This window comes from Stegostoma tigrinum, chromosome 17 (genome assembly GCF_030684315.1).
Source record: "Stegostoma tigrinum isolate sSteTig4 chromosome 17, sSteTig4.hap1, whole genome shotgun sequence".
Lineage (NCBI taxonomy): Eukaryota > Metazoa > Chordata > Chondrichthyes > Orectolobiformes > Stegostomatidae > Stegostoma > Stegostoma tigrinum.
In genome coordinates, this window is record NC_081370.1 from 33,588,347 (window position 1) to 33,616,259 (window position 27,913).

Consider the following 27,913-nt stretch of genomic DNA (forward strand, 5'->3'; position numbering starts at 1 on the left):
AATATTTTTGCTGAGTAGATGCAATAGGTAATTATGATGCATCACTAATCAAATTCTGTAAATTGTTCACACGATGTCGTTGGCTTTTGAAAAATGGATTAGCATCCCCATCACCACCCCAACTTTTGAAGGCAAGGAAAAAAACTGAGGAATTTCTTTTAAAGTCATGTCTTCCATAAGACCAAGGCATCAATTGTGTCTGACATAATAAACAAACTGCTCCTTGAATTCTGTCAACATGGCCCTGTGCTCCCACAAGGAAGTGAAGTCAGAGCCCCAGACTCAATTTGCCCCAAATTTCTTTGTTGTTTACCTTACATTTGCCATTTTCGCACTTCCCTTCAAAATTCCCAATAGATTATGATGAAAACTTGTCTTTTAATCATTATTTCAGACAAGCCAACACAGTAAAATTGAGGTTTACCAGCTGGCTGCAAATTGTCAAAACATTTCTTGCCAATGATACTGTTTGAGCTTTGGACTAAAAGCTGCCTTTTTTTTCTTTTGTATTATTAGTTCACAAAACGTGGGTGCTGCATTTATTACCTTAGAGAAGGTGGTGGTGAATGGCCTTCTCAAAGCACTGCAGTTCTGTGCTTGGACAGGCACCGGCTACAATCACCACAGTGAGCACATGCCCAAGCCAGCACCCAGCCTATATTATGGCAAAAGCTCAGAGCCAAGGTCAGAAATTTGGCTGGGATCAAGATAGTACCTCCTTAATGTGGGAAACTCCCAATCCCTGGAGAGAGAGCTTGATCAAAGAAAGCCATGCAGAAAGCTTCTGCCAGAATATCTGAAATTATCTGTGTCAAGAGAATTAATATCTAGACATACACTTCCAGTAGGAATCATCTAATAATGAGAAGACGTTCTATTCAATTTTCCTCTTTACAGTTCAAGATGACTACAGCCAACAGTGGTATGTCGATTTTAAAAGTGATGTCAGGCAGCATTTTGAAGTAGTAAGATAGTTAACACTTTAAATCAAGAACTTTTAATCAGAATAAGTTTGAGAAATAATAGTTTCTCAGCAGCAGAGCTATAGTATAAGGGAGTCGAAGAAAGAACAAAATGGAATACCGTGACATGGTGGAATGTAAGTGATTAAACAACAAATAGGAATAAGGTGCAAGGCAAAAGGGACCGGTAACAGAAAACACAAGAAAAAAAACAAGGGTTTGAAAAGAGCAGAAAATACCGAGCATAGAACCACTACCAGCACATATTGACCAAGAAAAACAACGGGCATTGGTTGTGGTCTAAAGCTGTTGAAATTAATGTTGAGGCAGGAAAATTGCAAAATATTACACTGGCCAAGATCAGTCAATCGATACAAACCAACTACAATTGAATGAAAAACCTGCTGGTCAGAATAGCTACATTTCACACCCGATGATACATTGGAGCTAACAGAGAGCCAAGTGGGACCTGATTTCAAACAAAGTTACAACATCTATTCCATCTGGCATATTCATTCAAAATTTATACCTAGTTATAGCACGTATCTTGATTTTTGTTATCTCTTTAAATATTTCACAATATTCTAACAAAAGTAAGTAGTTGTAAGCAATCTGACCGCCATCTACTTAAGATAACACGGTCCAGAGCTGGATGAACACAGGTCAAGCAGCATCAGAGGAGCAGGAAGGTTGACGTTTCTGGCCTAGACCCTTCTGAAGAAGGGTCCAGATCCAAAATGTCAGCCTTCCTGCTCATCTGACGCTGCTTGGCCCGCTGTATTCATCCAGCTCTAGACCGTGTTATCTCAGATTCTCCAGCATCTGCAGACCATCTCTGAAACATAAAAACCTATGTTGTCCAAATACAACAGGTGCTCGCAGTTCCCTGTCAAGCCACTAGATAGAGCTTACAATGTGCCCAAAGGGACATTGCAACAAGTGTAGACTCAAAGAGAATAGGGTGACCACGTCACTCAGCCAGTTACGTCAGTATGAAACATGTTTTCAGCTTTGTTTCTGAAATTTGATTCATTTCAGCTTCTGTTGACACCCATCTCTTAAAGGGAAGGTACAGCATTCATTGTGAAGCAGAGCTAAAACCTGCTGCTGAATTGAAAGCATATTAACAAGGTGAATATCTCAATTTTTGATAATATTCTAAAACTTTCAATGCAAGACATTTCTAAGAGAAAGAATATCATTTTTTATTAGATAATAAAGATGTCAGAACACCCTGCCAGGCAGCAACACTTAAAAGTGACAGACCACATGATTATCAGAAATTTCGTCTCTAAGCCTGGAAGCAATGCAGAAACAAGTTCAATTACCATACTGCTTAACTAATGCTTACATCACTGTTAAAACAGCCATGAATCACATTACCGTAATGAAAATTGCAACCTTCATCCTTTACATTCCTCCCATCTATTCATTGTGACACTCGTCCTCCCATGAACAAACTCGGATACCCAAATGTTCAAGCAATGGCCCCTCGCACACACTTGCTGGTTCATAATGCATGACAGGCAATTTTATCTTCACACATTGATATTCAAATCTTCTGCAACATGCTCAGTAACCCATTCCACTTCCTCTAGCATGACAAAACTGCACACAATGACAGGAAGACAACCCATCCAACGTAGGATTGGATTTCATATTTTCAAATGCCAAAATCTCCTCAAGTGGTTGAAATCACTATCCTGCAAAGGAAGATGATCTAGGACCAAATGATGAGTCAGAAAGGGTGAAACAGTTAATTTCAACTAATTAAGTGTGGGGCTGGATGAACACAGCAGGCCAAGCAGCATCTTAGGAGCACAATTAATTCACTAGCCTTCTCACTAAATCTGCATTGCAGTTTGGTGCTGCAATGGCTGATTCCTCTTTTCAACAAAAGATCATTAACTGTTACATACATATAATCTTCAATGTTAAAAAAATCTTGAAATTGGGATTTCTTGTAATTTTAAGAAAAACACACACATGGAGTTCTAACTGGGGTGCATTTGCACATTCAGGTTTCACTGAATACAGTATTAGAATTGAACAGAGCCCAGGACTGCAATATTAATTGGGTAGAAGTCAAGCCAGAGGATAAAAATTGAGAGAGGGTAAGAGAGAAAACCAAACTACAGACCTGTTGATGTTATATTAGTAGCTAAAATCTAATATAAAGAATGTAATAGACATTTCAGTTGTAATCTTATTGGGCATTGTCAGCATGGTTTTGCAAATGGGAAAGAGTGTTGGACAAACTTAGGAGTTTTTTTTAACGTTACTAACAAATTGATAAAATGTTGACAGACACAGTATACTGAGATTTTCAGAAGGCTATTGGTAAAGTCCTCCACAGGAAACGGGTTAGAAAGATTAAAGCACACAGACAGAGGTATGTGCTGATATGGGTTAATTATTGCGAATGGAAAACACAGGGTAGGAACAAAAAGGTCATTCACATGTTAGGAGCCTGTGACAAGTGAGGTACCGGATGGATCATTATTTAGTCCCCATCTGTTAATAATATGTATCAAATGTTCCTGGGATGTCAGGACTGCTCTATAAGGAGAGAGACTGGATAAACTGAATGTGTATTCTCTAGCACTTTGAAGAAATGCAACTGACACAATACATATTGTGGCAGACAGACTAAATGTTGCTAAGATGTTTCTGCGGTTGGAGTATCTAGAACCAAAAAAAAACTTAAAAATAAGGAGAATGGCATATACGTATGATATTAGGATAATTTTTAATTTACTCAGTTGTGAACCTTTGGAATTCTCAGCCATTGAGGGCTATGGAGGCTCAGTCACTGAATATGTTTAAGGTAGAAATTGAAGGATTTCTGACTACCAATGGTGTACAGGATTATATGGGATGGGGTGGGTAAAAGGCACTGAAGTGTTTTATCAGCCATGATTGTAGTGAATGGTGTGCCAGGCTCAATTGGCTGAATGGAAGACTCTTGTTACTGTGACAAGCACATCTGGTCAGAAGAGAAAAAGTTAAGGTTAGATTGTTGTGGGGAAGCCAAGAGCACCCTTCCCATTGGTCAGGAATTGCAAATATTTGGTTAGAGGTCATTAATTGTGCTTAAAAAGGCCTATGGTCATGGGCTAAAATGTTGCCAAGGCTATAAATGTAAAACAAAGATACAAAATCAGGTGTACAGAAAGAACTCTGGGTGTTGCACTTGGTTTCAAACTTGTCACAGAGCACACGCTGTGGGCATATGACAGGGAAGAGTTAGTACTTAATATAGTCCTTGCTCAGAAGTTCACTTTTGTTTAGGACATTGCCAATTAAGGGGCATTCACCATAGGTTGAGGATTGTCTAAGAACACTAACAACAGAAGTCATTGAAATAAGTTGTGGGTTCCTGTTAGAATCCAGAGTAGCGAGAAGTAGACTCCAGTAAATTCAACTGCAGTACAACTGTACATATATTAGAGTTAAGTTTGTTAAGCGAAGATCTTCAAAGATACTGAGTCAAAATGACCAGATTCACTGAATCTTGGGTTCAATGAACCAAGAAGATCCCAGCTGTTCCAGAAACAAGAGGAGGATAATAAGCAAAATCATGGCATGCCAATTTTTTTGTCTTCCCCCCCCCCCCCAACGAAGTTCTTCATTCACTGGCTGTGGCAGTAATTATTGCCCATCTCAGAGGGCAGATAAGAGTCAACCACATTGCCGAGGGCCTGGAGTCACAGTAGACCAGGTAAGGATGGCAGTTTCCTTCCTTAAAGAATTTGCCATTCTGCAATGGTTTTATAGACATCATTAGACTCCTACTTCCAGATTCTTTAACAAATTCAAATTCCACCATTTGCTGTGATGGGATTCAAATCCGGATTCCCAGATACTATCACTAGGCCATCGCCTCCACTGTAGGAGGACAGAGTCACAGGAGAAGAAAACAAGCTAATCTATTACCACATAAATATAATAATAGTTACCTATAGAAAAATAGTTCAACGTTGAGATATATCTATCCTTTGATCAAATGAGACTTTTTTTCAACACAACTGACATATGACTTCTTCACTAACAGGGCATCACATTTGTCTCGTTTCCAAGGAAACAGAAATTGCTATTTGCCAACTTGGTGAAAAATTCATTTCACACATTCATGAGAAAGAAAATATTCACAGTTCATGAAATAATTAATGCAAATGTGTAACTGATATTAAAAACACAAATCACATATGCTATTTTATTGAAACAATTGCAGGTCCCATTTCACACAAGAAAAACAAACATTCTGTCACAAAAGAAGAATTAACATTAATTGGTGCTTATCTTTGTTAAATTCCTTCCCCTTGCTTGGATACATTTATATTGGAATGCAGGGGAATATGACAGTCAGGAGTGCCATTATCAGACATGTTTCTCCCCCTCACTATACTCGGGTCACATTATATAAAGGTACATTCGTATCAGTTAGCTTTCCATTCTCTCTCTTTCTCTAAATAAGGTCAGTGTTCAACCAGGTATTATAGTTCCAACTGACGTAATTCAAAACAACACAGCACAAAAGCCAAATGCTGCAGATGCTGGAAAGCTGAAATAAAAACAGAAAATGCTGGAAATACTCAGCAGGTCAAGCAACAGCTAAAGCAAAAGACAGTTATCTTTTAAGGTCTGATGAAGGGTTAATTCAGAAATTGAAATTCAAAGGAAGCCATGTCTGAGTGACCCTCAAAGCCTGGCTTTGAACATAACGGCTTTAATTACTGGGTCAGAACACCACTGCCTACCTTTCTTTTGAGAACAGACAGAGGGTGGGGCATGTGAACAAGCTTTTGTTCTCAAATACAAACCCAAAGGGCATTCACACGAATAAATAAGCAGAGCAATCTTTTAATAACTTAGGTCAAAAGTGTTTCTACTCCAACTAGCAACATGGCAGTAACATCCTAGTCATTATGGAACTCCAAATACAAGGATGCTGCTTGGCCTGCTGTGTTCATCCAGCCCCACACTTTGTTAGCTTGGACACTCCAGACATAGTCCAGTTTGGGAAGACAAAATGGTAAAGTCAAACCAACCAATATTTTTATCATTGAGAGATGGAACGGAATAGGAATGTGTCACACAGCCAAAATTCCACTTCTTCAAAATCTCAATCAAAGGAAAACATGCCTTACATTGAGAGATGCCATGACGGCAGTTGGAGATGAAGAGGTCAAGGGAGGGTAGGAGGCCTTGGGGTGGTGTCCAGGAGGGGGGCTTGGTGTTGGAGGCGGGAGAAAGTTGACCAAAAGTTTGGAGGAACAGCAATTCACGTTCCGCTTGGGAACGCTGCAGCCCAATGATATTGATGTGGACTTAATCTTCAAAATCTCCCCTCCCCCCAGTGCATCCCAAAACTAGCCCAGCTCGTCCCCACCTCCCTAACCCGTTCTTCCTCTCACCTATCCCCTTCTCACACCTCAAACCGCACCTCCATTCCCTACCTACTAACATCATCCCACCCGCTTGACCTGTCAGTCCTCCCCGGACTGACCTATCCCCTCCCTACCTCCCCAGCTACACTCATCTCTACTGGCTCCATCCCCACCTCTTTAACTTGTCTGTCTCCTCTCCACCTATCTTCACTATCCATCTTTGATCCGCCTCCCACTCTCCCTATTTATTTCAGAACCCTCTTCCCCTCCCCCATTTCTGAAGGAGGGTCTAGGCCCGAAACGTCAGCTTTTGTGCTCCTTAGATGCTGCTTGGCCTGCTCTGTTCATCCAGCTCTACACCTTGTTATCTCTGCCTTACATTGAGTTTGTCTAGAAATTCTGCACTTGTGCTGCTGCAGTATTTTTCTTTACTATCCCGTCATGAAAAAAAGTGGGCATTGTTGGCAAGGCCAGTATTTATTGCTTCTTTCTACTTGCTTGACAAAGTGACAGTGAGCCACTTAACTGAACTATTGCAGTTTCTGTAGAACTATTCTTGTTGGAGCTCAAAGATATTTTCATTATACCGTGAAAACATCAGTTATTGCTTTGAAGATCATAAAGTGTGAAGCTGGATGAACACAGCAGGCCAAGCAGCATCTCAGGAGCACAAAGGCTGATGTTTCGGGCCTCGACCCTTCAGAGAGGGGGATGGGATGAGGGTTCTGGAATAAATAGGGAGAGAGGGACAGGCGGACCGAAGATGGAGAGAAAAGAAGATAGGTGGAGAGGAGAGTATAGGTGGGGAGGTAGGGAGGGGATAGGTCAGTCCAGGGAAGACGGACAGGTCAAGGAGGTGGGATGAGGTTAGTAGGTAGGAGATGGAGGTGCGGCTTGGGGTGGGAGGAAGGGATGGGTGAGAGGACAAACAGGTTAGGGAGGCAGAGACAGGCTGGGCTGGTTTTGAGATGCAGTGGGGGGAGGGGACGAACTGGACTGGTTTTGGGATGCGGTGGGGGAAGGGGAGATTTTGAAGCTTGTGAAGTCCACATTGATACCATTGGGCTGCAGGGTTCCCAAGCGGAATATGAGTCGCTGTTCCTGCAACCTTCGGGTGGCATCATTGTGGCACTGCAGGAGGCCCATGATGGACATGTCATCTAAAGAATGGGAGAGGCAGTTGATGTGGTTCGCGACTGGGAGGTGCAGTTGCTTATTGCAAACCGAGCGGAAGTGTTCTGCAAAGCGGTCCCCAAGCCTCCGCTTGGTTTCCCCAATGTACAGGAAGCCACACCGGGTACAATGGATACAGTATACCACATTGGCAGATGTGCAGGTGAACCTATGCTTAATATAGAAAGTCATCTTGGTGCCTGGAATGGGGGTGAGGGAGGAGGTGTGGCGGCAAGTGTGGCACTTCCTGCGGTTGCAGGGGAAGGTGCCGGATGTGGTGGGGTTGGAGGGCAGTATTAAGTTCATTTTTGATCCTCTGATTTGCTCAAGGTTAAAACCAACATTTCATTGAATGAGATAAGTTTTCAAAACATCTATCTCATTCTTTGAAGTTGGCAATCAAGTTATGAATAAGTGATGCATTGGAACTTGTGTATGTAAATCTAGCACAGCAAACATCAAAGTGGATTCAAAAGATCAGGTATAAACTTTGAATTCACATGGAGAGGTGGTGGTGGAGTGTCATGTCACTGGTCTTGAAATCCAATGTTCCAAAACTACTCTCTGAACTGCAGATGTGACTCACCAGCACCTTGTACAATTGCAACAACAATCGCCTATTCTTGTACTCCAACCTGTTTGAAATAAAGGACATTATATTCGCCTTCCTGCTCACCTGCTGCATCTGTGTCAGATTTCTCTGTTGTGTCCGAGTACTCCAAGTCACTTTGTGCTTCAGCTTTCTGCAGTTTTTTTCCCCAATTTAAATAATATTCTGTTCTTTTGCTCTACTTTCCAAAATGAGCTTCACTTTTTCCTCACAAAACATTCCATTTGCCAACCTTTTGCCCACTTACCTAATCTATTACTATCTCTCAACTGTATCCCAGTATGGCTAGATTACACTCACCTCCTTCCTACAAGTAATTAACATACACAGTAAACAGTTAAAGCTCCAGCCCTCATCTCCAGGTACCCACACTGGTCACCAACCTGAAAAAGAACCCCTTATCTCCACTCGCTGTTTCCTGTCCATGAACCAATTCTCTATCCATGCTAAATATGTTATCTTCAACACCAAGGGTTATTACCTCAACTTAACCGTTTGTGAGGTGCCTCATTTACTGCCATCTAGACATCCAAATGCAACACATCTACTGAGTCCCCTCTAACCACTGAGATTTCCTTGAAAAACACTAATAAAAGTAATTAGTCAGACACTATTTCCCTTTAATGATGTCATGCTGACTCTGCTCAATTAGATTATGATTTTCCAAATATTTTGCTATTTCCCTAATACTGGATTCCAAAACATGTCCAACAATCGATGTTAGGCTAATTGATCAAGAGTTACCCACTTCTTGCTTCCCTCCTTTTTTGAGTAGGTGTCACATTAACAGTTTTGCAACTCTCTGGTACTCGAATCCAACAATTTTTGGAAAATTAGCATCAATGCATCCACTATCTCTGTAGCTACCTCTTTTAGAATCGTACAATGCCAGCCATCAGGGCCAGGGCACTTACCTACATTAGCCCCGTTAATTTGTCTAACACTACTACTGTACTGATGGTAATGATACTTAATTCCTCTCTGGTATTCTTTAGTGTTAATGGGATGTTCAAAGTATCTGCAACCATCAAGACTGATGTAAAACTTCCAACCTAACACTTTCCTTAACTTCCCTGGTTAGCCATGTTTGGTTAATACCTCTCAGAATCTTTTCTCCTTACTGGGATGTTGAGTGTCAATCACCTCCTGAAATATCAGTCACTAATTGTCTACCATCATTCCTGCTAATTTATCTGCCCAGTTCACTTGAGATAACTTTATCCTCATTTCATTGTTATTCCCTTACGTTCAAAACAGTTGTTTCTGACCCAAGTTTCTCATTCTTTAACTGAACATTAAATTCTATCATGTTATAATCACTACTTCGTAGGAGATCGTTTACTCAGAAATCATTTATTAAATTTGTCTTACTACCGATTAGCCAAATTCAGGACAGCCAGTTCCCGATTGGATGCAGGACATAGTGCTCTAAGAAACTACTCCTAATGCACTCTAAGATTCATTATCGTAGCTATCCTTTCCAATGTGATTAACCCAATCAACATGGCGCCTTTCCCAAAAAGACTTTTTTTGGGGTCTACATACTACACTAACCAGTGTCTTCTTTCCATTGCTATTTTTTACTGTCCAAATGCACTCTCCATCATCTAAGCCAAGATCTCTCACAACTGTCCTCATTTCACTTTTTATTAGCATTGGTCAAATATCCCTGAACATTAAAGTCCTAGTTTGTAACTGGGAAAGTATTCATTCATCTCAATTTGCACTGTCAGTTCATCCACCTTATTCCAAAGGCTTCATGCATCAAGGTACAAGGCCTTTTAGTTTGTTCCATTATTGAATTTCCTGACACTTCCATCGTTCCTTAGTACAATATAACATTCACTCATTCTGTCCCTTCCTTTTATTTTCTGGCAGCAATTAACCCCATCACATACTGCCAACCCTATCTTCTCCAGTACCTTTGATTTTCCAATCTTCCATGCAAGTGAACTTGCTCACCACCACACTGCCCAACTATTTACTTTAAAGCTCTATCCACAGTGAAAATTAAGAGATTGCCCTGTGTTCTAGTCCCAGAATAATTCAGGTGGACACATCCCTCCTTCCATTGTGCTGGTGCCAATGTCCCTTCAAGTCAAACATGTTTCTCCCGCAATCTTTAAGCCAAATGTTTACCTGTTCAATCTTGTTGACCCTACTGCCATTAGTCATGGCCAAGGTAGTAATTTGGAGAGTACTATCTTTTGTGTTCTGCTTTATAATTTAGCCCTTAGCTGCTGATATTCCCTCAGCGGAACCTCTTTCTCCTTTCCACCTATATAATTGGAATTGTGAATTCTGTACTGTGTGAATTTAGGACCAAGCTGGAACAGTATGTTAGTGTCTCGGGGAGTCAAAAGTTATTGGGAACCAACAAGAAAATCAACTTGAAACTACCACGATCATGCTGAGCAATTGAAAAGGGGTCCATATGGCTCAGTCTGACTCCTCTTACTTATAAGTAATAAGTATCAACAAGTGTAAAGAGTTTTAACCAACACAAGTTCAATATTCATTCGTCAACTTAATTAGATTCACATCCAAGGTAGCTTGTATATTTGCCTGTCCTGACTCAGGAACCAGTTTTACTTTGAGCAATGGCAATTTAAAACAGAGCCAATTTGAATCCATCATTAATATACATAGTTCCTGGAAGAGATGCACTTCGTCTGCTGGCACTCAATAGGCTTTTAATCACAGCAGCCTTGGCTTCTCCTTGAAATAATTCCAGGCCAAGTTGCAATTTAATATAAAATAGAGAACCTCTCTGGATTTCAGGCAAGATGAGTGCACAGATCAATCATATCCATACACCACTGAATTTTAACTTTACAACAGTTAATATATTGGCAACTCTTCACTGGTCAGGTCACACGGGGCCACATTAATGGTTGCTGTGTACCACAGTCACGTCACTTTCTAATGCAGTATCAGGTGAGAAACCAGTTATTGACGCCAAAGCAACAAAGTAATTGGTTTGCAGTTTCTCCCTAAAACAAGCAATTTTTTTTCTGGCAACATCTTAAGTCACCATCTATTTCCCCTTATTTCAAACAGGTTGTTTTCTCCTCACTTGAAATAGGAGGACAAAGACTGACTTTTGCATAAAGGCTATCCAGAAATGTTTTTTCAGAAGAATCCTACTGAACTCAAAATGTTAATTGTGTTTCTCTCCACAGATACCATCAGACCAGCTGAGTTTTGCCAGAATGTGTGTTCGTTTCAGGGATCATGTGCATTGGATGAAAAAAAACTCACAAAGTCCCTCGTCTATGTACTTAGCTTGCTACTCTGCAATAAATTAAATCAGACATTTGTCGAAGCATTCCCTACTCTATTTTGGACCTCCAAGTAATCATAGATAATGAGCAGCAAACATTCCACGCACACTTTCCATTACATTGAATAGTTGTTACTTCTGGAATGTGGTAAAAGGCCCTTTTGGATGGAACAACAGGCCAGAGAATAGCATAGCTGGAGGAGAGCTGCATTATTTTCAGGGTAGGACGTTTGGAACTTAATGCTACATTCTTGAAATGCTTCCCCTTTCTCATGATTTCAAAAGCAGCTATTTATTTATTCCCTACCAGGAAACTTGAATCTTGACAGAAGAGAATCAAAAATCAAGTTGTTGATGTGTTACAAAAAAATACTGCAGGTACAGGGAATCTGAAACAAACACAGAGAATGCAGGAGAAACTCAGACCTGGCAGCATCTGTGAAAAAAAAGAGTTGACATTTTAATTCCAGAATGACTGTTCTTCAGAGCTTCAGTTAATTCCATTACTCACTCAACAGATACTGCCAGAATTATTGAGTTTGCCCAGCATTCTCTGTGGTTGCTACTGTGCTGTTACTTAATTTCGTTATTTTTCTTGTTCCTGGTTTCCTTTAACTAGCCAACTAATGTCGGGACTAATTGCCACAGCTAACCAAAACTTCAAATAACAAAAAGAGAGTCAGTCATGAACACTGATTTGCAGATATTTTTGATCAACCTACTCAGAAGTCCTATAACACAGAGAATTGGTGGGAATTGAACTTGGGCTTTATGGATCAAAAAGGTGGGGACACTACCACTGTGCCATAAGAGACCTAACCTACGATTGTACATTAGACTTCCCTAAGTTGTATAAATTCATTACACTCTTTGAACCTTCTCAATCACTTTTAAGAACACCGTGACTTGAAACTATCAATTCAAATTTATTTTCACTTAGCTTCCTTTGAATCCCCAAACTGCTAAATCTTTGCTCAGAATTTTTTTTAAAAAGTGTTATGGAGCTGGCCTTGGGATGTATACACAGAATTACTACACAGATATTGTACACTATACAAACTATAGAAGCAAACAAAAAGAATCTTTCATTATCCATGTCAGTTTCATAGTCTGTGCTAAACATACAGAAGAGATCTCTCCTTCTCTTCTGATACAATCCAACAAAAATAACATACCCTATTTGAATTGGGAATCGGTGACAAATCAGGTGGAGTAGATGATGGTAAGATACATTTTCACACATGGAGACTAAAACTAGGAGCTGTAAATACAAAAGAGTCACAAACATACTTAATAGGGAAACAACTTGCTCAACCTGGTAAGGGTAGTTAAGATATGAAAGTCAATACCACATGGGGCCGAGGTGAATGATGTGGATGCATCTCTTGGAAAGCTGATAAACACATAACAGATAAAGGACTAAATGGTTGTGCTGATTGAGTTCGATGAATTAGGGTTATGAAATAGGGTGGAATATAGAGTATAGATACCATAATCATAGAGCTGTACAGCATGGAATCAGACCCTTCGGTCAAACTCGTTCATGCCAATCAGATTTCCTAAATTAATCTAGTCCCATTTACCAACATTTGGCCCATATCCCTCAACCATTCCTATTCATAATGCCATCCAGATGCCTTTTAAATGTTGCAATTTTACCAGCCTCCACCACTTCCTCTGGCAGCTCATTCCACACGTGCATCACCACCAGTGTGAAAAGTTTGTCCCCAGGTTCCTTTGAAATATTTCCCCTCTTAGCTTAGACCTATGCCCTCCAGTTTTGAACTTTTCACCCTGGGAGAAAGACTTTGGCTGTTTACCCTATCCGTGGTCCTCATGATTTTATAAACCTCCATAAAGTCAACCCTCAGTCTCTGATGGTCCAGGGAAAATAGCCCCAGATTATTCAGCCCCCCTGTAGAGCTTAAAATCTCCAACCTGGCAACATCCTTCAAAATCTTTTCTGAACCCTTTCAAGTCTTACAACATCCTTCCTAGAGCAGCAAGACCAGAATTGAATGCAGTTTTCGAAAAGTGACCTGACCAATGTCCCATACAGACACATGAAATTCCAACTCTTATACTCAATGCACTGACCAACAAAGGCAAACATACCAACTGCTTTCTTCACTACCCTGTCTACCTGCGACTTTACTTTCAAGGAAGTATGAACCTGCACTCTCTTTATTCAGCTACATTCCGTACGGCTTTACCATTAAGTGTATAGGTTTTGACCTGATTTGCTTTTCCAAAATGCAGCACCTCACATTTACCTAAAATTCAACTCCATCTGCCACTCCTCAGCCCATTGGCCCAACTGATCAAGGTAACCTTCTTCCCTATCCCCTCTACCTCAAATTTTGATGTCATCTGCTAACTTACTAACCACACCTCCTATAGTCAAATCACATGGACCATCAGAGCCAAATAGCTTATCCCATACTGTACAAGTAGGTATGTCTGTGTCGTCTAAGATCTCAACAGCTTAGAAATACACTCAGATACGTAGGAAGGAAACTAAACAATTAAAACTTTGGAGCAAACAGTCCAGACTAGTACACTACTGTCACTTAAACAACAAAAACACACAATTAGGGAACATGTATTTATCATTCATACAGTTTGGAGACGGAATCTATTGCAGTGATGTGAACAAGATGAAATGATGCACACACAGAGCAATGACAGCAGCTTAACTTGTTAAGAATATAATGTCACCAACACGGTCTAAATCAATCATTTAGCAGAAACTATTTGTGCAGACTGAATAATTCACTACCTTTTTGAGGCATTTATTATAAGGATCAAGATCAATACTGCAACAGTAACATCAATTTTGTCGACTTCAGTTGTTGTCAATGCTTTGGCACACACATTATCTTCAACACGACAAAAATAACAATACACCAATAGGAAAACAGATAAGTTTAATCACAAAATCTCATTCACTAACTCACTTTTGTCAAGGAAATCAATATTGATGAATGAAAGTAAAGTCTGCAGGGATGAAATTACAGTCCCTATTTACTGAAATAGATGTTAAGGATCACATTCATCAAGAAATAAATAATACAGTTTAAACACTCACCTTTTGTCAAATTTGGAGCAGGATCTCCAAAACAATTGCATAACTGAATTGAATTTTATCAGAATCCAACAGAGTAATAGTTTGCTGGAAATCATCAAATAGCCTTTCATCTTTTTTCTCGCCTCACAATGCATAATTCAGTTAAAAATCAAAAACAACCAGAGGCACAGTTATCTGCTCAATATCTATCTGACAGGCATTAGCTGATCACAACATCAGCAAGAGAATGGTCCTACTGGTTTAATTTCCAATGTTAGATTAACAATTCGACCTTGAACAGCAGTGTCCTGGGGCTTCAGCTAGTTCGAGAATTTTAACAGAGTATATTATGATAAGGTTAACTTCATTAATGCACATGTAAACATTCAGTGTATTTCTTCATTCATTTTACAAAATGTTTAATGTTTTAGAAGTGGGTTTACAAACATTCTGGATCTCAGGCACCCCAAGAGTTCTCAGTGCATCTCTATTAGTGCTGTGCACCAAGTCTAGATGTGAACTAAGAGACAAAACAGCTGATCATTATTCAGATAGAAAACAAACGCATGTAGATGACTAGATTGGGCTCAATTATGATCTATTGCAGAAAGATCCTGTATGATCCTGGAGCACTCGCCAGATAACATAGTAACTACAAGCAAATGCTGTTGAATAGAGTCAACATTTGTGGGGAGTCAATGGCCTAGTAGTATTATTGCTGGACTGTTAATCCAATGACCAAGATAACGTTCTGGGTTCAAATCCCACCACAGAATACATGGAATTTGTATTCAATGCAAAAAAAAAATCTGGAAATAAGAATCTTGTGATAACCATGATTCTGATGCACATTATCATCAGGAAAAAAAACCCTCTGATTCACTAATGTCCTTTAGGGAATGAAACTGCCATCCTTACCTTGTCTGGCCTACATGTGACTCCAGACCCACAACAATGTGGTTGACTCTCAGCTGTCCTCTGGGCAACTGGGATGGGCAATAAATGCTGCCTAAAAAAGCGACACCCTCATCACTTGAATGAATAAAACGAAAAGGTGTTTGAACATGGAAATAGGCCCTCCGACCCAACTTGCCCATGCTGACCAGATTTCCGAAATTGAGCTCGTGCCAATTGCCTGCATTTGGCCCATAGCCCTCTGAACCTGACCAAATGTCTTTAAATGTTGTACAGAAAAAAAAATACCCTTGCAGGTCCCTTTTAAATATATCTTTCCCCTCTCAGCTTAAGCCTATGGGGGATTTCTGGATTCCCCCACCCTGAGGAAAAGACCTTGGCTATTCATCTTATCTATGCCCCTTATGATTTTATAAACCTCTAATAAAGTCATCCCTCAGAGTCCTATGTTCTGGGGAACAAAGTCCCAGCCTATCCAGCCTCTCCTCAACTCAAACCTTTGATTTTTGCTAACATCCCAGTAAATCTATTTTGCACCCTTTCCGGTTTAATAACATATTTTCTATCCTAAGACAAACAGAACTGTACATTGTACTCCAAATGTGGCCTTATCAATATCCTGTACAGCTGCAAAATGACATTCTAAATTCCTGTATTCAATGCACTGACCAATGAAGACATGTCACTACCCGGTCTACCACTGAGGTCACTTTCAATAAACTATGTACCTGCAGTCTTATGTCCCTCTGTTCGACAACACTCCCTAGGGCCCTACCATTAACTGTGCAAGTCCTGCCCCGGTTTGTCCTACCAAAAGGCAACACCTGTCATTTAACAGAGTTAAACTCCATCGGCCACTCCTCGGGCTACTGGCCCAATTGAACAAGATCCTGATATACTCTTAGATTACCTTCTTCACAGTCCACTACACCAATTTTGGTGTCATCTGCAAACATAGTGAACACACTTGACCAAGAACAATGAATGCTTCATGTGCAGAACTGCAATTACCGTTTAAATTGTTAATCCTTTGTTACAGGGGCCATAGGCTTTGAAGGATCAACGCAACAACATTTTCAAGGAGTAAACAGATCACAAAATCAAAACATTCAAAAACCCTATCTCAAAGCATCACAACTATACTGCATTGTGTAATCCACATGCAAATACATTTCTCATAATTAAAAAGACTACAGCTCATTTTCAATAAGCTGACTCCAATATTCTTTAGTAGATAACAAAGTGTGGAGCTGGATGAACAGAACAGGCCGAGCAGCATTTGAGGAGCACAAAAGCTGACATCAGCTTTGGTGCTCCTGAGATGCTGCTTGGCCTGCTGTGTTCATCCAGCTCCACACTTTGTTATCTTGGATTCTCCAGCATCTGCAGTTCCCATTATCTCCAATACTCCTCAGTTCCTCATATAGAAGGCTGGATTTGAATCATTAGATGGTGATTGACAACATCCCATTGTGTAATCCACGTGCAAATATATTTCTCTGCCTACATTCTAGGATTGAGTTTGGTGTTCTGCACAAAGGTGGCACCTTTGTATTGGCCTCATTACAACTGACTTCTACTTGGACATGAGTCATAACAGACCAATTCTGATTATAATCAAACTGAGACTTCAAACTAAAAGGGCAAGTAGGACTAGGTTCTTCCTCACGGGAAATGCTGAACTAAACTCAGCCCAGCAACAGCACATTTAAAGGCATTCCCTGAGCTTGAATTCAAATGAAAGGAATTATAGCACAGAAGATGTTGGGACTGGTGCTGGTCATCTCTCCTGCAAGTCCACTACCCACAGGAACAGCATCCAACAAAGAATCAATCCACTTGATAAGCAGTTCATCTATCACTTTCAACATTCACTCTCACTGCCATTAAGCATAATGGCAGCATTGTGTTATCTACACATGCACTGCAACAACATATCAAGGCTCCTTTGTTAACATCTTTCAAACCTACAATATCCACCACCTAGAAGTGCAGAGGTAGCAGATGCTTGGGACCACCATCTGCAAATTCCCTTCTAAATGACAAACCATCCTGAATTAAAACTATATCTGCATTAACTGTTGCAGAGACAGAATCCTGAAATTCTATTCCTAACAGCAATGCGAGTACAATTCTCAGTAACTCCCTCATCCTCCTCTGGACCCCACAGGTTCAAGAAGAAGGCTTACCATCTTCTTAAGGGCAACTGTATACAGATAATCAATGATAAGAGTTTACTCCCAGAGGAAGAAACTGGAATTGCATGTCATGGTATTGAAGTATCTAACAAACATCTATCATCCCTAATTATTATACACGAACATCATATTAAGCAACATACTTCCAATCACGTGTCATGCTTCAAATGAACGCCTAAGTCCAACATCTTTAAACCTTCGGGTCACATGCTGGGACACAGTGATGACATCGAGACCATGTCTCCTAAAGGCAAACTGACAATGGGAGAGAGGGAACACAAGATCTTGCATTCTCACTGGAAAAATTTTCCAACATGGATATATATGGTTAAACATAGGCATATGTTTCAATTTATGAATTTGATAATTAATACGATGCAGAAAAATAGCAACTTATTCAGGAAGAATAGAAAAGCAGTGTGCCATTTGAATGGGAAGTGGTTGTAGAATTCTGATATACAGAAAAATTTTTGTAACTACAAGTGATTCGGAAGACAAGTGGCTAGGTGAATGGAATATAAAAGTAGGCATGTTTTGCTACACTTGAAAGGATGTAGCTCCTTGAGGGAGAAACAATTTCACTATGACGCATGCACCGTTTAAGATCATGACGAGAAACATTTTTGGAGGGTCACAAGTCATTGCAACAGTCTTTCACAGATAGCAATAGGAGCAAAGTCAGTGCAGATTTGTAGCTTAGTTATTGAAAGATTCCTGATTTACACAGAAGTCTAATATTGCTAACAATAAATAGAAATGTGGAGTTCAAGCCACAATCCAATCAGCTGTCATCTTTATTAAGTAGCAGAAAAGGGTCCAAATGACATATACTTACTTTTAATACATGTTTGTATGTTCTTGGCATGAATTACCCATGGGTAATAATATAAAAAGTGTCAAATGCAATATGCTTCCACATATCAGAAGTTCACTCCTTTTGACTTTTCTACATTACAGCATGCTAAAATCAATTTTGGTTTACCCTGAATTCATGAAGAGTATTGTATAAAATCCACGTCTGACGGTCATTATTAACTGAAGCAAAATAATTGCTAATACTTCCCAGTATGATGCATTTCTGAGATCATTCAAAGCTTATCCTTGCTACTTTCTATTTTAACAAGTTTGGCATTGCAGCTGCTGCTAGACCTACACCTGTTGCTGGATCAAAGTAACTGCATCTGTCTTTTTGAAAAATTACTGTGGTACCAGCCAAATGTGACCAGAGGCTTCTCAACACAATGAAACTGATGTTTATCACTTGCTTACAGGAACCAATCAATTGCTTATCATTCACAGTCCAAGGATAAACAATATCAAAAGCTCAGCTTATTAGTGTTTTAATTATTAAGATTTCAGCAAGTTTTCAACCAGCCTGTGCAAGTATATTTTGTTCAAGAAAAATCCAATGTTTGACATTTACTTTTCCCAACCCATCTTGTGCATTCCCAAAAATTGTTCCAAATATTTCAAACTTTTTAGCTAGTTTTATACTTGAACATTATCTACCCCAGGCTATTTCCCATTCAAAACTAATAGTTAACAACGTTGTGAAATATCCTGTGACATAATGCTCAAATTCCAGCAGAGGAATATTTAAGGATTCAGTGGACTACAGTGGAAAAAGAATTCACAAAATACTTGGGCGAAAAAAAACCATGAACTGATCCCTTTCAAAAAGTACTTCCTCTGGCACAGAGAAATGATTCATCCAATGGCACTAACAAAAACAAATGTTGATACAGAGCTTTTCGTGTAATAATATAACCCAAGGTGTTTCTTAGGAACATTTGAAATAAAGATACGACAAAGCCACACTTCTTTGTATAGGGTCAGATGATCAAAAGCTTGTTCCAACAAGTAGGTTTTAAGAGGTACCTTAAAACGTGAAAAGTGACAGAGACATGCAGGAAAAGTGCAGAGTGTATTCCAGAATTTAAGGTTGGAAAAACTGAAGGCTAAATAATGGGCAAGATTAAAATCAGGAATGCTCAAGTGATCAGAGGTAGTGCTGCCTTGGAGCGTTGTGTTATCTGGAGCACACTACAGAAAAATGGAGATATGCAAAAAACAAGAATGAGAAATTTTAAGGCAAAGTTTGTGCCAGGGTTGGTTTCATCAAGTTTAATTGGAGTAGGTTTGACTGAAGCGAAATACCTTAGGACACCGAATTATTCCATGTCATTCAAAACCAACACAGTCATTTTCCAATATTATTCTTGTTGTACAAATGCAGCAGGATATAATTCCTGTGAGCTACAACAGTTTGCACCAGCAATATAGACCAGAAACGCTCCTACTTGTGAGTCATTGTATAAATCACACACCTATATTCTTTACAGGAAGAGGATTATCATAAATTTTAGTTCTCACTATTATCACATATACTTGTCAAAATCTCACAATAAAATGGATAGCATCCACGGCAAATGACATTTCTTCAGCAACCAACAAATACTGTAAGTTTCTAATCCATCTTCTGCCATTGTAGCTACAGAATACCTTAACAATAAGATATATCAAGCTGCTTTTAATAGCACAACTGCAGTTCCTAAATTTTCACTATTGTATGATTCAATTAATTAAACCACAACACTTACAAGCTTTTACTCAGAGTTCAAAAAGCATGCATGAATTAGAATCAGATTTCATTGCTAAGAAATCACTTTGTAAATAGTCCCTGTGTGGAATATTATTCAGCTACAAATGTCCAGCAAAATATTATATAAGAGAAATGACTCAAGCCACATCAGCTGGTCAAAGAGGTAGGTTTTAAGCAATGAATTAAAAAGGTATAAAGCAAAATGTAAAGAAGCAGACAGGTATAGGGAAGTGAATCCCCCACTGTCAACATATTGGAGTTAGCATTGGCAAGAAACTCACCTGGATTCACCACATAAACACAGTGGCTACAAAAGCAGGTCAGAGGCTAGGAATGCTGCAGCAAGTAACTCACATTGATTGTCCAAAGCCTGTCCACCATCCACAAGACAAGTCGGGAGTGTGATGGAACACTCATTTGCTTTGAGTGTGGCTCCAATAACACTCAAATGCACTTCATACAGCACTTTCCAAACCAAAGACGAATTCCATCTGGAAGGACAAGCGCAGCAGACACACGGGAACACCAATACTTCCAAACTCCCATTCAAACCCCTTATGATCCTGATGTCTAAATATATTGCTGTCACTTGATCTAAATCTTGGAATTTCCTCCCTAATGGTATTGTGGGTCTACTTACATCAATTGCAGTGGTTCAACAACCAGCTCACCATTACTTTCTCAAAGGAAACTAGAGATGGGCAGTAATACTAGCCCAGCCAGTGACCATCCAGAGTGATCAAAGAAATTCCAGAACACGCGTTCCAGAATGCGAACAATTGAATGCATAGTCACAAAGATTCAAAGAATTGAACTTGTGCAAGTGTAACAAGTTGGAATTAGATGGATAAAAGAAACCTTAGAGCTTTGTGAGGTTGGAAGAGAAAAGAGGAGAAATGGAAGAGTGCAGCCATAGAGAGATGTAAAATGAACGTGAGGATTTCAAAGTCAAGGCGTTGCTCGGCCAGGAGCCTCTTTAGGTCAGTGCGCACAGGGATGAGAGGGAATGTGACTTGCACTAAGTTTCAACACTACCAGCAGAGTTTTGGCTGTTTTACAGATGGTACAACGTGGAAACAAACAGTACTGCATTGAAACAATCAAACCTAGGAGTTTCAAAGGCAAGAGTGAGGGTTTCATCAGCATGTGAACAGAGACACAGATGGAGTCCAGCAATGTTATGGACATGGAAACAGGTAGGCTTCATAATGGCAATAATGTTAGGTATGTAAATCATCTTGGGATCAAGTACAATATCAAATGCGAAATTCACTGTAAACAATTCATCTCGTACAAACCTAAGTAACTGTGAAACATTCATGCTTTGGAAGTGAAGTATGGGGAGTATGTACTCTGCACATATCAGTTCTTGTTTTGGCTAGCCATCAAAACGATAACTGACTAACAGGCACAAAAACACCAACACTCAACATTCTCTTGATAAGTTTTTATCACATCTGTGCCAATAGCTAAAAGCAAAGTGCACTGATCAGCTCAGACATTATGGAAGAACCGACATAATAAATTTCAGTGCACACTCAACATGGAGGTACTAAGTACAGAAGCAAAAAATCCTAAAGCATGGTTTTCATAATGCACAAAAAGTTTGAACTAAGTCATTTGCCTTCATAACAGATGAGGAAGGAGTAAACATGACACTTTTCCCCATCATCTAAACTCCTGTTGGAAAGAATGCAACACATGAAAGTTCGAGGACTTGATTAATCTTGTATTTTACACATTACTATTTCAAATAAAAAATGCGCTAACATAGATCAAAATTCATTCACGAAATATTCCCACTTCAGTGAGATACTGAATGATTGTAGTCATCCATGGAACTGCAAACCCAAATGGAGAAAATGTTCTCAAAAGAGGCTGTGGACAGAAGATTGCCACATGCCACAGCAGAAAATTGTTTTTTTTAAACCTGTAACGGAATGTGCGAGAGAGAGAGAGAACATGGGGACAAAGGAGAGCTCAACTGGGCGACGTTTGAACTGTACAAGTTTCAATTTCCATTTGAAAGGGGAACTTATTGAAATAGGTTTGGGTTCTTGGGAGAGGGGAGAAGTGGGAGAGTGGAGGGGGGCAAGAAATAATCGACAAGATAGTCTGGGCAGCTGAGATAGGTACAAAAATGTGGAGAGATTGAAGATAAATGGACACAGATTTCAATGTAACAAAGTGTGGAGCTGGATGAACACAGCAGGCCAAGCAACATCTTAGGAGCACAAAAACTGACGTTTCGGGCCTAGACCCTGCATCTGATGAAGGATCTAGCCCGAAGCATCAGCTTTTGTGCTCCTAAGATGCTACTTGGCCTGCTGTGTTCATCCAGCTCCACACTTTGTTATCTCGGATTTTCCAGGATCTGCAGTTCCCGTTATCTCCGATCACAGATTTCAAGGTAATTGGCAGAAACAGCAATGCTAATGAGATGAACTTTCAGATGCAGAAAGTGGTTCAGATTGGGAAGACACTACCTGAGACAGATTCAAATATGGCAATCAAAAGTAACTTGACACTATTAAAGTTGACAGTGAAGGCCGAAGGGAAATAGGGATTGAGAAAAAGAAATTGGAAGTGGGGTTGGGTGGGGAAGAGGGGAGGTGAGGAAAAGGGCAAGGCTGAGACACATCGACTTCTTTTGCAAATCACTAAAATCATTTCTCTCTCTTCCTTGATCGTTTTGATTAAGAACAGTCACTCTACTGTCTATCTCATACCTCTCAGCATATTGAAAACTTCCACCAATTTCCTGCTCCTCAAAAGATTGGTCCTAAATTCTATCCTCATAGCTAAACTTCTCATCTCTGTAACCATTCTTAGAAAATTCTTGTGCATTCTTTCCAATGCATGCACATCTTTCGCAAAGTACCCAGTAATGCACACAATACCCAGCTCATGTCTAACTGGTGTATTTTTCAGGTTCAGCATATCCTTCTTGCTCTTGTTAATTCTACCCATATTACTAAAGCCTGGGAAATTATATGCCTCAAAAACTGCTTTGTCCATCCTTCCCACTACCTTTAATTACTTTCACTCATATACACCCAGGTTTATCTGCTCTTGCACATTTTTTAGAATAATATCCTTCATTTTAATCAGAGATGGCAGGAACTGCCAATGCTGGAGAATCTGAGATAATAAGGTGTAGAGTTGGATGAACACAGCAGGCCAAGCAGCATCAGAGAAGCAGGAAAGCTGACGTTTCGGGTCTGGACCCTTCATCACACCCAGCCGTGAGCTGCCCTACTCGTCTGATGCTGCTTGGTCTGCTGTGTTCATCCAGTTCTACACCTTATTATCTCCTTCTGTTCATATTGTCCCTCCTTGCCTGTCAGCTCACACAAATTTGCTTTTAACTTTATCTGCCTCCTATCCACCCATCTTTCAATACTCTATACTGCCCTTCTTACAGTTTACAATGCTGCTAAATTTTGTATCAGCAGCAAACTTGGAAATTTTCCCTTGCACCTCAAGATTTAGACCATTAACCTATATTAGGAAAAGCAAGGGTGCCAATGCTGACCGCAGTGGAACTCGACAATAGACCTTCCTCAAGACAAAAGATAATCCATTAACCATTAGTCTTCTTCCTACCAATTGCATCCATGTTGTTACTACATTTTTACTCCATGAGCTGTAGCTTTTCGCAAGTCTATTGTCTGAGGTTATATTGAACAGCTTTTGGAAATCCATACACACCAGATCAACAGCATTACACTCATCAAGCTTTTCTATTACCTCTTCAAACACTGCAGGCAAATTACAGGTAGTTACACATGAATTTCCCTCAAAATGTCCATGCTGACTGTCCCTTGTTAATTCACATTTGTCCATGTGACTATTAACTTTTTCCCAACTTGTTGTTTCTAGATGTTTTCCCATTTGGAAAAGTTAATCTGAGTGGTCTTTAATCAGTGAGCAATGGATAACATTTGCAATTCTCCAGTCTAATGGCATCGCCCCAACGTTCACGGAAGGTTGCAAGATTGTGGCTGGTCCCTCCGTAATTTGTACTCTCTTTCTTCAATATGCTTGAATGGAGCTCTGCTGGTCCCGGTACTTTGTTGACGGCAAATGTCAACAGCTTATCCAGTACCTTGTTAATTGACCAAATGTCCTGCTCAGTCACCACGACCTGGATAACGTCTGCTCCTGGGCAATGACAGCTTCTAAGTATTTACTAGAGATCTCGGCCATACCCTCTGCCATGTGTTCATCTCTATTTTCATCCATAATCAGCAATGTTATTCCATTTACCAAACTTTTACTATCTATGTGCCTAAAGACGGCTTTGGTATTGTGCTTCAAGTTAGCTGCCAGTCTTTTTCCATAATTCCTCCTTACTTTTCTTATTTGTTTTACCAATTCCTTCTGAACATTTTGCATTCAGCTCTTTTCTCAATTGTATTTTCTACCTGATACGAATTATCAGTACAAATTTTTGTCACCTTAAATTTTAATATATTTTTCATCCAAGGAGCTCTGAAATGGCTTGCTGTACCTTACTTTTTGGAAGAAACATACCTCAACTATATCCAAGCCAGCTTTTTGTTGAAGGTATCCAATTATTCGGCTACAGCTTCATCCACTAATCTCATGTTATGTTCTTTCCCCATTGAACACTGCTGCCCACAATTAACTGTTCCTATGCCACAAAGTCCATTGCCCTTTTAGATCATCCGAAACTTTATGACACAACGATCACCGTTTCCCAAATGCTCCACCGGTGACATTGCAAATACTTGATCCACCTCGTTCCAAATAAATACAGTAAAACAGTGCCTCCTTTCTTGTTAGATTTGGCACACTGCTAAAGAAGTAGCTCACAATCACATTCTAAGAATGTTTGTCCCTCTCAGTCTTTGACAGTAACAAACCCTGTCTGTATTTAGGTCATGAAAATCCCCCACTACAACTACTCTCTAATGCTTACACATCTCTAAATTCATTGTCGATTTTTCCCCTACATCTTACCCGTGAGTTTACAGTTGGACACCACACTGAATAAGAACTCAATCCTCCTTCTTCCTTAGCTCCAGCCAAATCAGATCTGTCTTTGAAGCCTCAGACAACCTTCTTCTCCAGTACAAATATGAACATTTACCAAGATCACCATCTTCCCGCTTTTCTTCTGGGGTCGGAAATGAGAAGCTGAAAATGTAAGAAATAGAAGCTGGAGTAGGCCATTCGAGCCTGCTTTGCCATTCAATTAGATCATGGCGAATCTTTTTGTGGACTCAGCTCCACTCACCTGCCTGCTCACCATACCATTTTTAATGCCAATCCTCATCCTTTCTTCAACCACATCTGTTATTGCCACAAAATAATTCCATATAGCAATCAGACCTGAAACTTCCCAAATATATCTGCTATTTTCTGTAACCACATACTTGCAGCATAACCCCAATTTAGAATGTTTTCATATCTCCATTACTCCATCTATTAATTACTATTCTCTATCCTGGCCCTGTCTCCTCCAGTATTTTGTTGAACCTCTAGCACATAGGAAACAGGGAAGGGAAAGAAACAAAAAAAAAACAAAAGAACTGCTTATGCTGTAAATCAGGAACAAAAACAAAGTTGCTGGAAAAGCTCAGTAGATCTGGCAGCATCTGTGAAGGAAAAAAAAGAGAGAGAGAGTTAACGTTTCAGGTCTAGTCTGAGGAAAGGTCACCAGGCCCAAAACATTAGCTCTTTTTTGCTTCACAGATGCTACACAAACAGGAGAAAGAAACAACAGCTTTATCTTCATTTTCATTGAATACTTTAGAATAGACTGAGAGGTCATCCACATAATTCACCTCATTTTTCTTTGTACAACATAAAAGTCTGCATTTTCTTCAGTGTTGCTGTCACATTGCTCATGACAAACCTCTTCTTGACATCAGTTACTGATAACTGCAAAGTACCTTCTAAAAGCTTTATCACGGGTCCTGGTTAATGTCCAGTTAAGCCCGTGGGCGGCAAAGCTAAAGAGTTCCTGATAAAGCAGGAGTGAGCATGACCATCTGCCAAAGAATTTGGAGAGGGCTAAAGGTGGAGGTCATTTGAAGGTTAACTTATGTAAAAATAAGTCAAACTTGCAGCTGTAGACATGCTACCATTATCATCTTGAAGTAAACACACTAACCTACCATCAAATTGCAAAATAACAAAAGCACCTTATTTCTTGAATCTGTTGCGTAAGTGAATAAAAGAACAGCACTAATTATGAGTTTACATATCCAGACAAGCTATAATCAGCAAATCATAACAAAGGTGTAAATGGAAAGACTAAATTGGCAACTTAGTTCATAGCTTTAGGATGAATGTGGGAAGGAGGGGAATGGGGAAAAGTGACAGACGGGTGATGGAATGTGGAACTCTGTCTGAAATTCTTATCCTTCGCCCACCACGACCCTAATCCCAAGCTGCACAGTTAAGGCGAAGCACAAAATAATGAGACAGACAGATTCAAAAGAATATTAAGTATAGGAGTTGAGATGTCATGTTGAGGTTGTACAGGACATTTAGTGTGGCCTTTTCTGGAGTACTGTGTGCAGTTCTGGACGACCTATTACAGCAAGGATATTATTAAACTGGAGACAGCTCAGTGCAAAGATATACCAGGATGTTACCAAGAATGGTGGGTTTGAGATATAAAAATAGACTGGATAGGCTGAGACTTTTATCACTGGAGCTCTGGAGGTTCAGGGTTGACCGTAGAGGTTAACAAAATCATGATATGGAGGTGCCGATGTCGAACTGGGGTGGATAAAGTCAGAAGTCACACAACACCACATTATAGTCCAACAGGCTTATTTGAAATTACAAGCTTTTGGAGCATAGCCCCCTCATCAGGTGAAGAAAGAAAGAAGCATTTAGACATAGAACTTATTGGCAGAGAGATCAACGGGCACAGAGATCAAAAGACCATGCAAATAGTGTGAGTTGAGTGTCAAATAATAAATCTCTGCAGGTGATCCAAGTGTCAGATGGTGTGAGTAAAATGTCAACAGCTGAATAACAAACTGTTATTCAGGTTGCTGTTTTGACACCACCACCCTGATAAAATTGTTATGATCTCTCTAACTTAATAAGTAATCCAAAACTGTGCAAACTAATTATTTTTGTTAGACCCACAGCATGCCACTTTTCTATCGTGTTATTCCAGTCATTTAGCTTGTCTCCAACCCCACCTTATTTTTAATTGTTTGTAATCATTTGCCTCATTTAATCAGATTTTAGGTCATCCCTTCACCGGCTATTCAGCTGTTGATACTTCACTCACACCATGTGACACCTCTGATCACCTCCAGAGACTTATTACTCGAAACTCTACTCTCACCTTTTCTATGACTATTTTTGACCTCACTGCCTATAAATTCTGAGTCTGTGTGTTCCTCTCTCACTTCACCTGATGAAGAAGCTATGCTCCGAAACTTGTGATTTCAAATATATCAGTTGAACTATAAACTGGTGTCATGTTATACCTTTATAAAATCATGAGGGGCATAGATAACATGAATAATAAGGGTCTTTTCCCCAAGGTGGGGTAGTTCAAAACTAGGGACCTTATTTTTAAAGGCGAGAGGAGAAAGATTTAAGAAAGAAATGAGGGGCAATTTTTTTTTAAGAGAAACACAGTGTGGAATGAACTGCCAGAGGAAGTGGTGAATGCAGGTACAGTTACAACATTTAAAAGACGATTGTGTAAGCACA

General features: G+C 39.8%; 1 protein-coding gene across 9 annotated transcripts in view; it reads right to left on the reverse strand.

Annotated features, from left to right (window-relative positions):
* plekha7b (pleckstrin homology domain containing, family A member 7b) overlaps window positions 1-27,913 on the reverse strand; it is a 442,105-nt gene that overhangs the window by 270,575 nt on the left and 143,617 nt on the right. The gene's annotated exons all lie outside the window — the stretch shown is intronic.